Source organism: Mus caroli, chromosome 8 (assembly GCF_900094665.2).
Source record: "Mus caroli chromosome 8, CAROLI_EIJ_v1.1, whole genome shotgun sequence".
Lineage (NCBI taxonomy): Eukaryota > Metazoa > Chordata > Mammalia > Rodentia > Muridae > Mus > Mus caroli.
In genome coordinates this window covers 55,220,923-55,238,779 of record NC_034577.1, presented here as the reverse complement: position 1 = coordinate 55,238,779, position 17,857 = coordinate 55,220,923, and the positions used below count along the sequence as shown (strand labels likewise).

The following is a 17,857-nucleotide window of genomic DNA, read 5'->3' as shown; positions in this document are numbered from 1 at the left end:
CAAGATATTTTATATTATTTGTGACTATTGAGAAGGGTGTTGTTTCCCTAATTTCTTTCTCAGCCTGTTTATTCTTTGTGTAGAGAAAGGCCATTGATAGCTCACAAATGGGTACATCTTGTTGTGAAAAGTCATGGGCTCTTAAAAGTTGCAAGATACAGTCTATGAAAACAATTATGAGACTCCTCATGTGTAGCTTGGCTTTGTAAAGGAAAGTAAAGACACATGATGTTAAGTAGATCCACCAAGCAGAAATAACTGGGATAGAGTGGATTAGTCTACAATAAATATCTGAGTGTTTTTGAGATGTTGACACTGCTAACTACTTTTTTCCTTTTCCATTATTATTATTATTATTGTTATTATTATTATTTATTCCCCAATGGAATCCATTCCTCCATTTAGTCTGGAAGAAATATACACTTCTTCAAAGGAAGAGAAGTTTGAAATGGAAGAGCTAAAAAAATTAAATGGAAAGAAAGAAAAAGAAATAAAACAAAACCTGAAAACACCACTATCAATAACAACTAATAAAACACAAAGCAAAACAAAAAACAAAACAACCAAGGAAACAACTACTACCTAGGGAATACAATAATTTTCCAGGACACTTATTTATACTAACTCCAAGGATCTTGTGACTGCCCCATGAGACATAAGAGAACAACCCCTGGATAGAGTGGGTCTCTACAAAGAGATCTTTAAGCCAGATTACAAAATGATAAACTCTGAAAACCAGGAATATTTTACCAAAAAAAGAAAGCTATCCTTCAGATATAAGGACAGATTAAGGCTTTCCAAGGCTGATTTTCTTCTAGTTCCTTCCCCTCTCCATCTTCAGGTACTTTTTCTTGGCCTTTATCATTGTCCCCCTCTATTCCACTATATCTTCATTATACCTTGGGAAAAAATGGCAAGTTCACTGGAAAACATCTGTCCCTGTCTCCTTTCCTTCCCATGTCAGCTGACAATTTGGTTTCAAGCCTCAGGACAATGACTTCTGGGTACAGCTCTGTCCCTGGAACTAATCTACTTCGTTCCAGATGTTTTTCTAGTTCCATCCATTTGCCTGCAAATTTTACAGTGTTATTTTCTAAGAGCTGAATAATACTTCATTGTGTAAATGTTCCCCATTTTCTTATTCCATCCTTAATGAGGTAACTCATATCCAGAAAGACAAACATGAATGCAGCCTAGCTCAATTGTCTGAGAAGCTTCATCCAGCAACTGATTGGAAACAGATAACTTATGCAGAGACTCAAGGCTAAACATTTGATGGATCTTGAGGAAGATGGGGAGGGAGAGTTGTAGGGTCTAGAGGGAACAAGAAGATCACAAGAAAACTCACAGAATCAACTAATGGGCTCATAGGGACACTCAGAGACTGAACACCCAACTAGGGAGCCAGTGTTCTCATCTAGGCACTCTACAAATGTTACAGTTTTGTAGCATAGTCTTCTTGTGAGACTCTTAATAGTGGTAGCAGGAACTATGTCTGACTCTTTTGCCTCCTTTTGGGACACTTTCCTCTTACCTACTGGGTTGCCTACTCCAGACTTAATACAAGAGGAGGTGGCTAATCTTACTGTAACTTAATATGCCATGTTAGGTTGATATCCCTGAGAGGTCTGCCCTTCTCTGAAGGGAAATGAAGGAGGAGTGGAACTAGGAGAGGGTGGGAGTGGGATGGAGAAGGGAAAGTGCTGTTCAGATTTACTACATTAAAGAAGAAAAAATAAATTTTCAGCAAACAAGAAGTGAGAGAACTCATCACAAATAGACCTGCTTTTTAGTTAATGCCAAAGAGATTTCTTCAACTGAAAATGAAGGAACATATTATTAACATAAAAACATCTGGAACCTAAAAGTGTTTTAATAAACACTCAAAGTCACAGTACTCTCTCAGCCTAAACACAAGTTGTAAAACAGTGTTAACTCTACTATGCAGGTAAAAAAGCACTAAAATAACTCAACTACAAAAATTTTTACAGGATATAAAATTTAGAATTATCACTACTTTTCCTACTGCCTTAGCTATTTATGCACCTTGATTAGTCAGATTTAATAATTTCAAATTTTAAACATCTACAAAATACCTAATGCATACCATAAATCAAATCATTATTATTTGTCAATTAAATAAAAATAAAAATTAAATAGGGCTTTATTTCAAATTCCATTTCTGAGATCAAAAACTATATTTTTAAAACTTTTATTGGTTGGGTCAGCTCCCTTGAGTCCCTGCCAACAGAATCAGATCTACTGTGCAGCCAAGGTGAAGTGCAGGCCTATTCTCCTGAATGATGCAGCTGGTGAGAGTCAGGGACAGATCTCTTAATTCATGGCCCCAGGGTCAGGTCTCCCATCTGCTGCAGGTGGTGAGGGCATAGGGTGGAAGATGACATCTCTCCCTCATTCAATCCATAGCACAGGAGATTCTTCTATCCTCAGAGGCTGGTTCATCAGCAACTTCTGTAATGTGCAAGGCTGCTCTCCTGAGTACTGCTCTCCTGCTCTCATCCTCCCAGGTCCATCTCTCCAACAATGGCAGGTGAGGGATGGGACCAGTTCATTACAGCCCTCTGACATCAACACGTTCTGTGGTGGCAGCCTAGACCAAGAACATCTGCCTGACCTTTGATGGTAACAGACTACTGCTGCTTCATGACCACAGGCCAGACATGCCTCCTAGTGTCAGAACAGTTCAAGACCACACTATGGTCCCAGGTGACATCATTGACTACTTACATCAGGCTAATCTTCACTACCCTCTACCTTATTGTGCCCAAATCCTTCTATTTCTCTTTCTCTTCCATTTCTCTGCCACTTACTGTTCTAAAAGACACCTGGATTTCTGAGAGGCATCATCTCAGCATGGGTCATAAGAGTGCTATGTCCAACTTATGTATCATGAAACTGGGCAGGGATCATCTAGGTAGGGTATGGTCTGCCACTCCAGGTTTGCACAATTCCCAACAGGTGATTGTCTTAGGCTAGCCCAATGTTGAGGCTCCATGGCACTGGTCTGGTGTTTATCTCAGGTTCTCTTCAAGTAGTTCCATGTGAGGGCCATCTGTCTTGGGCTAACTCCCACCCTCAGTTCCAAGCAGGGTTCTTTTATTCCTCAGCTTGGTCCAGGTTCTGGGAGCCATCAAGGCCTGATTTGTAATCATATCAGGCTTGCTTTCTTCAGGGAATATTCAACACTCTCAGGCTACTAAACACTCTACTAAGTTAGAACACATAGCCTCTCTCCTTTCTGCCATTACATGTGACACAGTAGTCACACCTGAAACAATTCTAGGAGTAAGCAAAATAATTTCTTAATTGTTTATAATTAACACAGAAAGTAATATTACTGTTTTCATATTTAAATGTATATATTACTCATCTCTTTATTCTACTGCTTTTCCTCCATCTCCCATTGTATTTCTCACACTTACGTTTTATCTGGAAAAAGTGCACTGGAGGCTCAAAGTGAAGATTCTATTGACCTTGGTGGAAGGAAGAGGGAATAGATGTCTTTTGTGTATATTTCAGCAAATTGGGTTTTTTTTTTTTTTTTTTTTAGCTTGTGGCTTTGCTTCCCATGGTACCGTGCTATAACAATGTTATGAGAAATACACTAGGTGCTGGTATTATAATGATCTGCAGCCCTCCCATATCTGTCTCTTGCATCATTTTATACCTTTCCTATAACCAGCCTCACTCTCTTCTCAGAAGACAGTTGACGTGGCTGGGTACAATGCTGATTCTCCATTTGAGAAGTCCTAACTTGTCTCATGACTCATGTCCTCATCATTTACTTCTACATAAGATTTCTTGTTTCTCTTTTGTTTTTGCACCCTCATCTACACACTTACAAACACATATACATTTATATCTGAGAGTCTGCATATGAAATGAAGCATGAAGTATTTGCTCTCTGTTTTTTGCATATTCTACTTAACATAATAACTCCATTTTATTCTATTCATTTTTTATGTTTTGATTTCACTTTTCTTTGTGGTCTGGTAAAAAATTATGCATACTTTCCGAGGTTTTTATCAAGTAGTTTGCTGGTGGGTACACATTTCTTAGTGATTGTTAGTAGTGCAGCAATAAACATATTGTGTCTCCTATGGAATGCTGAGGAAGAGTCTTCTAGTATATACCCTTCTAGTGGTGTGACCAGTCAAATGATAGTTCTGAATTATTATTATCATTATTGACCTTATATTGTCTTCCCTAGTTTTTACTATTTTACAGTATCGGTTAATAAAGAGTCCTCTTTCCCTATATCCTTGTCACTCTTGCTTTTATTTGTTTTCTTGTTGAATGTCATGCTGACTGCAGTCTGATAGAATATAGAGGGAGACCAGACTTGCATTTTCTGGGTGGTCCTCTATGATGGCTATCTATGGTTTTAGGACCTGTTTGTATTGTTTATTAGTTAGTTTGGTGATTGGATAAAATTTTTAGTGCTTAAGTTTTGAAGTTCTTTATGTACTCTAGCTACTAATACCCTGTCTAATGTATATGCGTGATCAACTAGATTTGTTACAAAAGGCTGTCTTATCACTACAGTGATTGTTTTCTTTGTTCTGTGGAAGCTTTAAATTTCATGTACTCCTTTTTTTGGGGGGAGGGGGTGAATTCTTGGAGACACTTCTTATGCTACAGATGCATAATTTTTCTGGAAGTTGTCACTTATGTCCATATCTTCAATATTTTGTCTGTTTTTCCCTATAGCATTTTTCAGAATTTCAGGTTTTATGTTCAAGAATTTGACTCATTTTGAATAACTGTTTGACAATTAAAGCTTTATTAAAGATTCTTGTCTTTTTTTTTTTCCATTGTATAGTTTTAACCAGGCTAGAAAAAGGAGATTTTTGTTTTCAGTATTTCTATAAATCATAATGCTAGAATTATTAGAAAATATAAACAGTATCTAAATTAAAAAAAACAGAAAATTGCTTTTGATTTCAAATGTTATGTTCTTATTTGTGGAAAATGATAAATTGTTTTAAGAAAAAATTCAAAAAAAAATCAGACTAATAAATTCTGCAACAGTAGAGGACAAAAATTTACATATATCAAAGTCAGTTTCACTTTTATATCTTAGACATGAAGTACTTATTTAGAGAAATGAAATATGTTCATTTTTATGACTTTGAAACTTTAGATTACTTTTCCGAGTTAAAGGATTGTCTATCAAAATGATGGCTATATGTAATTTAAGATCAGTGGAGAATAAGCATATGGAGAAATATTTTTATATTGTTTTAACTTAAAACTTTTTTCACTTTATATATTATTGACATTACAATTAATAATTTGATGAATCATAATTAATCTTTGGCCCTTGAGCTAAACTGGTTACCAAAATAAGTTAGCCAACATTTTAACAAACCTTACAGAAAAAAAAAAAAAATTCTAAATAGAGTTAAAATTGATCTTGCTAGCCAATTTTCCAAACTGTGAGAGGTTAATATTTAACTGTATTCTAGAGAAAACCAAGCCTGCATCATGTTACTCCTGATTTTCAAGAGTCCTTATGCCTACTCACATAGTTTTGTCATTCGTCCTTATCATCAGAAGACCAAAAATGGTGAAGAACAGAAGTAGATGGCATTGTTTGAACAATTAACAAAATTGCTACAGAGGTTTTCTCTTCCTAAGCATTTTGAATTCTAACTTAACAAAGAAGAATACAAAACATAAAATAACAGAATGATAATTTTCCATCATTATAAGACAGTAGTGGTTATACAAACAAGATTATGCTATTCATGACAGGAATCCACATCTCCTCACGATATTCAAGACAACAAGATAATAGACACCACTTAAGTAAAACTTCCTTGAATATATTGAAATTACAAAAATTATATAAATTCCAAGTGTCTATGTAGATTATAATAATAATAGTATTATTTTAACTCAGTATCACTTCAGAAATGAGTATTGTTGCTTTTCTTTTTATTGTTATAAAAAATTTTTATTTTAATGAGACACAAATAGTTTCTAATGTATAGTTTTAAAACTTCCCTTAGCCTTATCCTTTTTCATGAATTTTATTTCATAATCATTTTTAAACATATGCATCATTTTCTTTATGAGAAGATTGAGAATGAAAGGTCATTCAAAATTTAGATACTTTCCTAAAAAAATGCATTCACCTAGAAATTAATTCACAAAATGAATATGGGAAACAAAAAGGTAAAATTTACATATAAATAGGTCCCAGCAAGGTTCAGAATGTGTACTTCTTAAGTCCCATTGTCATATAGAAAACTATTTTATTTATGGGATGGATCCCCAGGTAGGGCAGTCTCTGGATATCATTTCAGCTCCAAACTTTGTCTCTGTAACTCCTTCCATGGATATTTTGTTCCCACTTCTAAGAAGGAACACATTATCTATGCTTTGGTCATCCTTCTTCTTGAGTTTCATGGGTTTTGCAAGTTGTATCTTGGGTATTCTAAGTTTCTGGGCTAATATCTACTAGTTATTGAGTGCATATCATGTGTGTTCTTTTGTGATTTTGTTACCTCACTCAGGATATAGCTGTCTCCTGTGAGGCTATGCCAGTGCCTGGCAAATACAGAAATGGATGCTCACAGTCATCTATTAGATGGAACACAGGGTCCCGCATGAAGGAGCTAGAAAAAGTACCCAAGAGCTAGGAGGAAAAACAACATGAAATAACTAGTACCTCCCAGAGCTTGTGTCTTTAGCTGCATATGTAGTAGAGGATGTCCTAGTTTGCCATCATTAGGAGGAGAGGCCCTTGGTCTTTTGAAGATGATTTGCCCCAATACATGGGAATGCCAGGGCCAGGAAACAGGAGTGGGTGGGTTAGGGAGCAGAGGGAGGGTATAGGGGATTTTTGGAGAGGAAACTAGGAAAGGGGATAACATTTGAAATGTAAATGAAGAAAATATCTAATAAAAAGTTTTTAAAAAGGAAAAGTAAAAGTTTGTACATAGACTAAAGATAGCAAATACTAAATAAGCATTAGACAGGATAATTTAGCCAAATCTTATCTTTATCTTATCCTTATGTAAGTGCATTTCCAGAAAACTGAGTTTCAAATAATTATTAATTGTAATTACCAACTTGATTGGATTTAAGATCAGCCTGAAAACACACTTTATGGTCTGTATATGAGGATTTCCACATAGGTTTAAGTGAAGACCTACTGGGCACGTGGGCTTCACTGTGCCCTGGACTGAGGTCCTAGACTGCACAAATGGAGACTACAAAGTGTTCGTTACCATTTGTATTTCTCTGCTTTCTGGTTACTGACACAAGGTGACCAGAACCTCAAGCTCATGCCTCCATCTTCAAATCTGGAGTCAAAAATCCATCTTCTCTTCCATAGGATGCCTCTGGTCAGATTTTTACTCAAAACAGAAAGGAAAGTCATACAAATACTGTGTGATAATAACTTCTTTAATGGCTTACTTTAAAGTAATTATCTTTAAGCTATGAAACATACAAGCAAATTAAAAATGATTATGTCTTTGTGAAAAATATCCTTAGTGTCAAGATCTAATCAGAAAACAAACCCAGGAAATTGAGCTTCAGCAGGAATTTTAGCTCTCGACATAGAGAATTCTCAATTATTTTGATTACTAAGATTTTAATGTTATGAGTTTCAGTAAAATGCACAATGCTCCCCTGACATCCTCAGATGCTTTAAGTGCAAACGAGAGGGGACTGATGTACTTTCTTGGCTTCCGACAAGAATATACAAGAAGCAAGACACAAGCAGGGAGCAGGGAGCAGTATGGGAGCTGGCTAGGAGAAACAGTACCAATGTCAGTGAGCAGCTCTAAGCCACAGGAATAAACTTAAATCAGTATTCATGCGAAAGCCTGGGAAGCTTTTATCGGGAAAATATTTTTAGATGTAATCATGTCTAGTTCTGAAAATAATTGAACAATTCAATTTGGTGAATGCAAATTTTGGAAATGTTTTGTATTTTATCTCAATCCATGACACTGAAATTAATGAATTATGCATGCCTCATTAGTCACAGAGAAATTATTTGACCATGTAGAATAATTCTTTGAAATTAAAAGGTTTCCATTTCAAATGTATGTATTTGAAATGAAAGCTAAATTTAAAGGTACCAATAATTTAAAAGGCCACTTAGATACATAAAGATTATAGCACTGGTTCTATCCTTAATTTCTTTTTGTTTTCTTGCCTGTATGTGTATGTAGTGTTTCATGTGTTATATGTACATACATGTTTTATTCACCAGTACTTGTAGCCACACACAGATATGTAGAGGCCATAAGTGGGATATTAAGTGTCCTGCTATTCACTTCTCATCTTATATACAAAAGATAGGGTGTCTCACTGCATATGGGGCTCAGCTGCTGAAGCAAGCTTTAAAAATCATCTGTTTTGCCCTCCAGGGGATGAAGTCATAGGTAGTATGGGTCCTGAGGATTTGAACTCAAGTCCTTATGTTTGTGCAGTAAATGTTCTAACTCACCAAGCCACCTCCACAGTGTCCTTGCTTCTCCCTCCCAAGGCTCATTCTCTTCTACAGAACTCAAGAAAGAAGTTACCTTCTCAAAGTGATTTGACACCTACCACTAGATATAGTTTTCTAATATTGGCATCACATTTAAAGTCAAACAGACATTTCTTATCACTGCCTAACATGTGATATGTACTTCTGCTTTGGTCTGAGTCTCTGAACTCATTTCTCACAGGTAAATAATGGAGAACACACATGCAGCACTTTCCAGATCTAGGTTTGAAATGACCCATCATGATTACTCACAAAGAATCTATTAGTAAGTATTCAGACATGTCTTCTCCACAAAGCCTCTACACAGGGTTAAACAGGTTGTATGATGTATCTTAAAATAAAAATAGTCTTTTACCATCTAAACTTGCTTAGTCACTGCGTTGATTAATTTTGGCTGTTAACTTTATCATAACTGTAATCAAGAAAAACCGAAGTTGCCTGAAAAATCTAAGAGGGTTTGTTTTGTTGCTGTTGTTGAAATTTGTTTGTTTGTTTGTTTGTTTGCTTTGTTTGTTTATTTTGTTTGTACTGATTGGATAATTTTTCATGAGAAGATACACCTAAAACCTGGATCTTCATGCAGGCAATAATATTTAACAGAAAAGAGAGCTGAATTTGAAAAGGAACAGAAAAAGGTATATGAAAAGGTTTGAAAACAGGAAAGGGAAGGAGAAATGTAATCAAATTTTAATATCAGAAGAAAGAGAGAGAGAGGGAGGAGAGGGGAAGGAAGGAAGGAAGGAAGGAAGGAAGGAAGGAAGGAAGGAAGGAAGGAAGGAAGGAAGGAAGAAAGGAAGGAAGGAAGGAAGGAGGAGGTTTTGGCAAAAACTGGAAATATCTGGATCATTTTTGATCAACAGCCACACTGTGCAGCATCCCACATAAAAGGATACAAAAATGTGATTGGCTGCATACTCTATGGCAAGTTTACCTGTCCTAGACTGGGACATTTCTTTCTTCTTCTTTTTTTTTTTTTAGGTATTTTCTTCATTTACATTTCAAATGCTATACCCAAAGTCCCCCATACCCTCACCCCCCCACACTCCCCTACCTACCCACTCCCACTTCTTGGTCCTGGCGTTTCCCTGTACTGGGGCATATAAAGTTTGCAAGACCAATGGGCCTCTCTTTCCACTGATGGCTGACTAGGTCATCTTCTGCTACATATGCAGCTAGAGACATGAGCTCTGGGGGTACTGGTTAGTTCATATTGTTGTTCCACCTATAGCTCCTTGAGTACTTTCTCTAGCTCCTCCACTGGGAGCCCTGTGTTCAATCCAATAGCTGACTGTGAGCATTCACTTCTGTGTTTGCTAGGCACTGGCATAGCCTCACAAGAGACAGCTATATCAGGGTCCTTTCAACAAAATCTCTTCCTAGACAAATTGATGGACCTCGAGAGTATCATCCTGAGTGAGGTAACCCAATCACAAAAGAACTCACATCATATGTACTCACTGATAAGTGGATATTAGCCCAGAAACTTAGAATACCCAAGTTACAAGTTGCAAAACACATGAAACTCGAGAAGAACGAAGACCAAAGTGTGGTCACTTTGCCCCTTCTTAGAATTGGGAACAAAACACCCATGGAAGGAGTTACAGAGACAAAGTTTGGAACTGAGACAAAAGGATGGACCATCTAGAGACTGCCGAACCCTGGGATCAATCCCATAATCAGCCTCCAAACGCAGACACCATCGCATATGACAGCCAGATTTTGCTGAAAGGACCCTGGAACATTTCTTTCTTTTTTTCTTTTTTTATTTTTTTTATTAGGTATTTTAGGAATTTTTTATTACGTAATTGAGGAAAATACGTAATACGTATTTTCCTCAATTACATTTCCAATGCTATCCCAAAAGTCCCCCATACCCTCCCCCTGACTCCCCTACCCACCCATTCCCACTTTTTGGCCCTGGCGTTCCTCTGTACNGTGGCATATAAAGTTTATGTGTCCAATGGGCCTCTCTTTCCAGTGATGGCCTACTAGGCCATCTTTTGATACCTATGTAGCTAGAGTCAAGAGCTCCGGGGTACTGGTTAGTTCATAATGTTGTTAACTGCTGTTAAAAACTACTTATTTGGGATTCCAATGTAGATTGAAGATGAGAGACTGTTTAGGACTCCAGGACCATACTGTGACTGTGGAGACATCCAATCTTGTGAGCTGAGAAACTACTGGATTCTTGAATCAGGAGACAACTCATACTGAACTACTCTGACCACATCTTGTAAACCCCTCTAACATATACATACCATATAAATGCATTCATGCATATATATATATATATATATATATATATGTGTGTGTGTGTGTGTATACACATATATACACATGTATACACATATATACACATGTATACACACAATGTATATATGAGTGTGTGTGTGCATATATATGAATGTATATTAGAGTGGCTTACATATATATTTGTTTATATGATAGAATGTATGCTACATATAATAATTATATATTCCAATTAGATTAAAGAAAAGCTATCTAAGAATCCAACAACATCTAGAAAAAGGTTTTATTTACCTTAGATTTTAATGGAAGGATCATCTAGGGCTGTTAATTTGTATGTTGTCCATTTTTTACTATAGCCTTACCTGCCCTGTCATCACTCATTTAGTCAATACATATAAGCAATGTGTGTTCCGCATTCATTCAGAACTGCTTAGGCAATAAAATCTGTTCCATCGTTAATAAAATCCTCTTTCTCTCAGCACTAAATGTTTCCTGAAAGTACTTTGTGCTTTTACTTATACATTTTCCCCTCCGTGCCTCTTATTTTAAAAGTGGAAGGATTTTTTCAATTCATGTTTATTTTTTGTTTCAAATAGTATAAAATGAATAATATAGATATTTTGATTAAAAATTAGGTGGTTTATGATCCAAACATCTCCTAGAAATTTCCTTTCTGTTACCTTCATGATATAGAAGAAGGATCATCTAGGATTGTTACTTTGTAATTTGTCCATATTGTCCATATTGTATTATAATTTGTCACATATCCTTTTGCCAACATAAAATATAATATTCTTCAGATTTTTGCAGAATAACTTGTGTGTTCCTCCATCCTGTAACAAGTTCTTTTTTTATTTGTAGTTATCGTAGGCAGTAGGATAGAGTTAAAAGTGTTTCTGATACTAGCATATGTCTCTGGTATTCTAAAACTATTACTTTTAAAAAAAGAAATTGCATATTTACTGTTAAAAATTTTTATGAGTACAAAATATGCTAAATGTAATGGAAATATTTTACTAATGATAAGGATAGGAATAAGTCAAATGCAAAACAAACAATAAGTTATATGTTTTCATTTCTCTGAGTCTTAAACCTATAAACCCAAAAGATGCAATGGAACCTTGTATTATATCAACTTTATAACAGATTATCCCAGAGCTTTGGGGCTACAGGAAAGAAAAATAAATTCATAAGAGTGCATCTGTATTTGAAAATGCCATCTGTATGTTGAAATTGGATTTCTGGACTGTGGCTTAAGGTCCTATCATTTCTGTATATTTATGGATTCAGTATCTATAAACCAACCCACTGTGGATGGGTAATAACTAAACTTAAATTGAGATTTTCAAACAAGACAACAAATATAATCTTATTATTATCACTTAGACTTTGTGAAGTGGAACTCCAGATTGGAAGATGGGGATGTGCTGTTGACATCACACAGCCTAAAGAAATACAACCCTTAAGTGGAATTCCATGAGGAAAATGTACTACATGAAAGCATGTAGCTGCATGGAAATCTGTAAAACTAAAGCTGCGGACCTGCTGATAGCCAAAAAGGAGTAAGACAGGAATGGTACCCTTAAGAAACTGTGCCATGTTCTTTTGTACACATGAAAAAAGTTGATTTGATAGAATATAATATTGCCATGGAAGTTTCAAGTGGCAACTCTATTAAACTCTTCATTTGCTATAAAATAAAGTGCCCATAGGCCAGCAATAACACACTAGTGAGAAAGGGTGCTTGCTGCTAAACCAATTCCTTAGGGCCCACATGCTGGAAAGAGAGAACTGAGTCAGAGGTTGTTCTCTGACCTCCATACCTTAAGCATGGAACACATATCTAATCTGCCTACAGAAACAGTAGATAGACAGATAAGTGAGTAGATAGATAGACAGATGATAGAAATAATGCCAAAGATAAATTAATTTATCTAATATCTATTTATTTATTTAAAATTAATTTTGAAGATTTATTTGATTTTAATTATGCATGAATGGGTGGAGCTGGAGTTCAGGTGCTTCTGAGCCTCCCAACATTAGAGTGGGACCTAAATTCTTTGGAGGAACAATATAATATGTTAACTGTTGGCTACTGAATTATATCTCCAAACTGTATTTCTTCAATTCTTGAGTTCTTTAGTCAAAAAAAAATATTCTTTTAAAGAAATCATAAGTTGAGGCTGGAGAATGCCTCAGTCATTTAGCATGGCAACTCCAGTCACTTTCCAGTGGACCAGAATTTTAATTTACAGCATTCATGTGGTGACTCACGGCTGTCTGTAAGTTGAGTTCCAGGTGTGTCTCCTCACACAGATACATGCAGGCAAAACATCAATGCACATAAAATAAAAATGAATAAACTATTTTAAAGGAGGAAATCATAAGTTAGGCAAACTGATTCACAACTAATTCAGACTTATCTAAAGCAAGGGAGGTTGTGATTAGTTTGAATTGTTAGTGTGGAGTGTGTGGTGTGTGGGAATGTGCTTGGTAGAATAGAAGTGGGGATCTTTTGGGGGAAGCAACACTTTTATATCCTAATACATAACAATCATGGGAAACACCTGAAAAACTAAAATATTTAATCTATAGAATACTCAGCAAGATTTAAAAACAAACAAACAAACATAATACTGACTTGAAGTGTTTGGGGGAATATTTAATATTTATTATTCCCTAAATAGGATCCCAATCCTGTGGCATGCTTCTACCAAAGGCATGAGCAGAAAATAATTTTGTGTAAAGATACCAATTGGACCATCCTGTGGAAGGCTATTCTAGGGGCCATTACTTAGTAACGAACACCAGCGAACTCTGTAGCTTAACGTGGGGCATTCATTTTGCTCATGAATCTTGCCATTTAAGAAAGATTTGATAGAAACAGCTCTCTTGACATCAACTGGGATGGTAAAAGCCGGAGGCCAGGTCACCTTTGGCCTCTCTGGATTCTGTGGCTCAGAGTTCATCTGATTGTCAGCTGGATCCTCTGATGGAGGTAAGCCAGAATACCAAACAACTTTCTTTCTGGCTGACTGACCTACGCACAGCATGGGGACTGTATTTCAAATATGACTGCTCCATTAGTAGAAAAGGAACCAGGGGAAGCCTGTTAGGACCTGTCAGACATTATTCAGACCACCTCTACCTCATACTGTTGGTTAGAATTGAGTAACTCTTTAGATTATAACGAATTCACTGGAAAATTCGAATTATTTTGCTAGGAAAGCTACCACAGATGATGCAAATGCATTTAAAAGTTTTGCTAGACACTGTGGATTTTATTTATTTTATTTTTTTTTTTTTAGAGTGTATGCATGTGTACAGGGTACACACCACTGTGCTCATGGTGAGGTCCGAGGATGGTTTGTAGGAGTCACCTTTTTTCCTATGATGTGGGTGCTATGGTTTGAACTCAGGTTGTCAGGTCTGAGAACAAGTGCCCTTTTATCTGTTGTGTCATCTTGCCAGCTGAAGCCTGGAAATTTTAAGACAATGAAATTTGTCTTACTCTGTGTTCCTGGCATTTATCTGATGTCATTAAATACCACCTAGTAAATACTGAATACTAGAAATTCCGGAGAGGAGCTGCTTCAGGTCAAAAGCATGCAGAGTTTTGGTATTACCCATTCTCTTGAGGTGTGAGATAAAATCAAAGCACTGAACTACAGGGCATACAGAGAAAAATCACATTTATACCAAAATCTAAGATGTGTTCACATTTCCTGCCTCTACTATATACCTAGACACACCTCATTCTGTTCTTTTACTTTTCAAATTACTACTTACTGATTTTTGTGTTGTTTGCAAACCACTAATGCCCTTCTATTTTCTATTAGAATCTATTAATGTTACCGAAATTGATAAATTTAGGACAGATGGTACTAGATTTAATACACTATGCAAATGACAACTCAAAGGAGACTGTCTAGGTTCAAAAATCATTGTGTAGTTATTGGAAAAGGGACAAAAAGCTCCTGTAATTGACAGGTTCCCATTCTGCTAGGCATTTGTATAATGGCTTTTCATATCCTGGTTTGTTGGGGCTTGGTCTTATGCACTGTGTATTCACATGATGACTTCTATGCCCAGACATAGATCTACCTTCTGAATGGTGGCATGGTTAAGTATCTCCTGTTTCAACATAACATAAAAAAAATATATATATTTTCCATTAACTCAGACTGATCAACAATGAGCTGATTCAGCCTATGAGGAGAGGAGGATATGCAAAAAACACATGAGAGAACAGGGAGATTTGCCAGGAGATCATCATGAGAGAGGAGGCCTGAGGAAACGCATGGACCAGAGCCAGCCAAAGCCAGACTCAGATTTAAGGCAAAGGATCATATGAATGGGAAATAGACAACCTTATAGGGTTAGAATGGCCTGAACCCTGACCAGCTCAGGCTTGAAGCATATTAATAAAAATACCACATCTCTGGATCAGTTATTTGGGAGCTAGAATGGGTTACAGTAGGTGTGGATATGCCATGCAGTGATTTGGTTACAAAGGGGCAGTGGAAAACCATCACACTGCTTACCAGAAAACAAAAGCAAGAAAACAAGGCCATTTCCTTCTTTCTACATAGCTCAGAGCTATTTCACTATCATCTGTTACTCTCACGATTATAATCAAATTCGATAGTAACTTTTAATTAACCTAATGATAACCACATTTTAAATAATAACAAAGCACCTAGGATACACACTCACTGGTTTTCAACAGTCATATTGTGCTTAGTAACTAATACATATATTTTAGCTCCTGGCCCATATCATTTATTTATTGCCAACTTAGATCCCACTGAGCTCTTGCATCCATTCGTCCTTCTGACACCAATGTGGGCTACTTTGAAAGGCCCTGCCTGTGTTTCAGCTTTCTCTCATCCATGGTTTTTTTTTAGCATTCAGCTTGATCACCTGCACTTTCTTTCTTGAACTGGCTTTCTAATCTCCATCTATTTCCACTCTCTTAACATAATACTTGAGCTTTTCCTAAATCAGAGAAGTTTCTACAATACATGTGTCAAGAAATTTTGTTCACATTCAAAGGCTTGAATAAAGTTCAAGGCAGGAACATCACTGTAATAAGTTCAAAAAGGAAACAACACATAGTTCTTCATTTGGGTATGTGAACACAATGTATGGCTCTTCAGAGCTTAGATACATGTGTTAAGAATTGAAATGTCTATGTAATCTGCTCCTCTACCAATATATCTAACTTGTGAAAAAGAAAACAAGCAAACAAACAAACCAAAAAATAAAAATAACCCCTCAAAACCCCAAACTTATGTTTTTGAATTTTCAGTGTTTCTAATAGTAATAGCTCATTATATCGAAAAATCCTTTCTTTATATGTTTGATGGTACGGCCGCTTTCAGAACACCAAGTGTGATCTATCCTTTTTTTTTTTTACTCTCTATTTGGGCTTTATGTTGATCTCTTTTAAAGAGAATATATAAAATTGTAATAATTATTGACCATATAATTATTTTTATGCTGACAGTCAAAACAAAACTATATGGGGGTCCAAATGCCTTCTAGAATAGTGTTTTCCATTTTTTATTAAATTCATTTATTTTTTTTTTTATTCTCTTTACAACCCAATATCAGCCTTTTCTCTCCTCCCAGTACCCCTTCACACAAGTTTTCCTTCATTTCCCTGGCCCCCTCTCTTTTGAGGATGGGAAACTTCACTCCAGTTGTCAATACCATCCCACCCCACCCAAACCACCCCTACTAGCATCCCCACTTCCCCATTCCCCCACCCCATTCCCCCACTCCAAGCCCCCATCCCTGCCACATCAAGTTGATGCAGGACACATCTCCTACTGAGGAAAAACAAAACTTTCCATTTAGTGGTGCTGGATATACAGTTTGGCAGTCAGGCAGCAGGCTCAGGGACAGCCCCTACTCTGGTTGGTTGGGGGACCCGCACGAAGAGCAAGCTGCTCATCTGCTCATGTGCAGGGGATCTAGGTCCAGACTGAGTTCTCATTTTGGTTGGTGATTTAGTCCTTGGGAGACCCAAAGGGTCCAGGTTAGTTGACTCTTGGTCTTCCAGTGGAGTCCCTGTCCTCTTTGGGTCCCTCAATCTTCTCAACTCCTTTCTAAAACTCACAAGAGTTCATGCCTACTGATTTGGTGTGAGTTTCTGCATGGTTTTCCATTGGCTGTTAGGTTGACCCCCTTAAAGACAGTTATGCTGGGTTCCTTTCTGCAAGTATAACAAATGTATCATTAACAGTGTCCGGGACTGGTTCTTTCCCAGAGGATGGGTCTCAATTTGGGGCAGTCATTGGTTGGCCGTTTCCTCAGTCTCTGTGCTATCTTTGACTCAGCACATTTTTTTCATTAGACACTTTCTTTATTTACATTTCAAATGTTATACCCTTTCCTGGTTTCCCTTCCAAAACCCCCCTATACCATCTTCCCTCCTCTAGCACACCAACCCACCTATCCCTCTTTCCTGTCCTGGCGTTCCTTCCTGGAACGGCTGCAAGCTCCTTCAGCTCCTTGGGTCCTTTCTCTAGCTCCTCCATTGGGGACCTTGTGCTCAGTCCAACAGTTGGTTGAGAGCATCCACATCTGGATATGTCAGGTACTGTCAGAGCCTCTCAAGAGACAGCTATATCAGTCTCCTGTCAGCAAGGACTTGTTGGCATCCACAACAGTGCCTGGATTTGGTCTCAGTACATCTTGTAGGCAGGACACATTTTGGGTTGAAGACTTTGTGGGTGGGTTGCTGTCCTTATCCTCCGACTGGGGGCCCTGTATGTCTACAGGAAGTAGCCACTTCATGATCAATATCCTCCAGTGCAAGAATCTCAGCTAGGGTCACCCCCTTATAGGTTGTGGGGCCTCTCCCTAACCTAGGTCTCTGAAACATCATAGATATTGCCCTCCCCTGTCTCCCCACCAATCTCCCTTTTTTTGCCACCTGATCTCTCTATAAATGATACTGCCCCCTAACTTCCCTGGCCATCCCATTTTCCACCCAGCTCCCTTTGTCCATCAGTTGCCATAACTATTTTGTTTCACCTTCTGAGCAAGATTCAAACATCTTCCCTT

General features: G+C 37.1%; 1 pseudogene; it reads right to left on the bottom strand.

The window, feature by feature from the left end:
- Positions 1-3,205: 3,205 nt before the first annotated feature.
- LOC115031842 lies at positions 3,206-3,308 on the bottom strand (annotated as a pseudogene).
- Between the last annotated feature and the right edge of the window lie 14,549 nt (positions 3,309-17,857).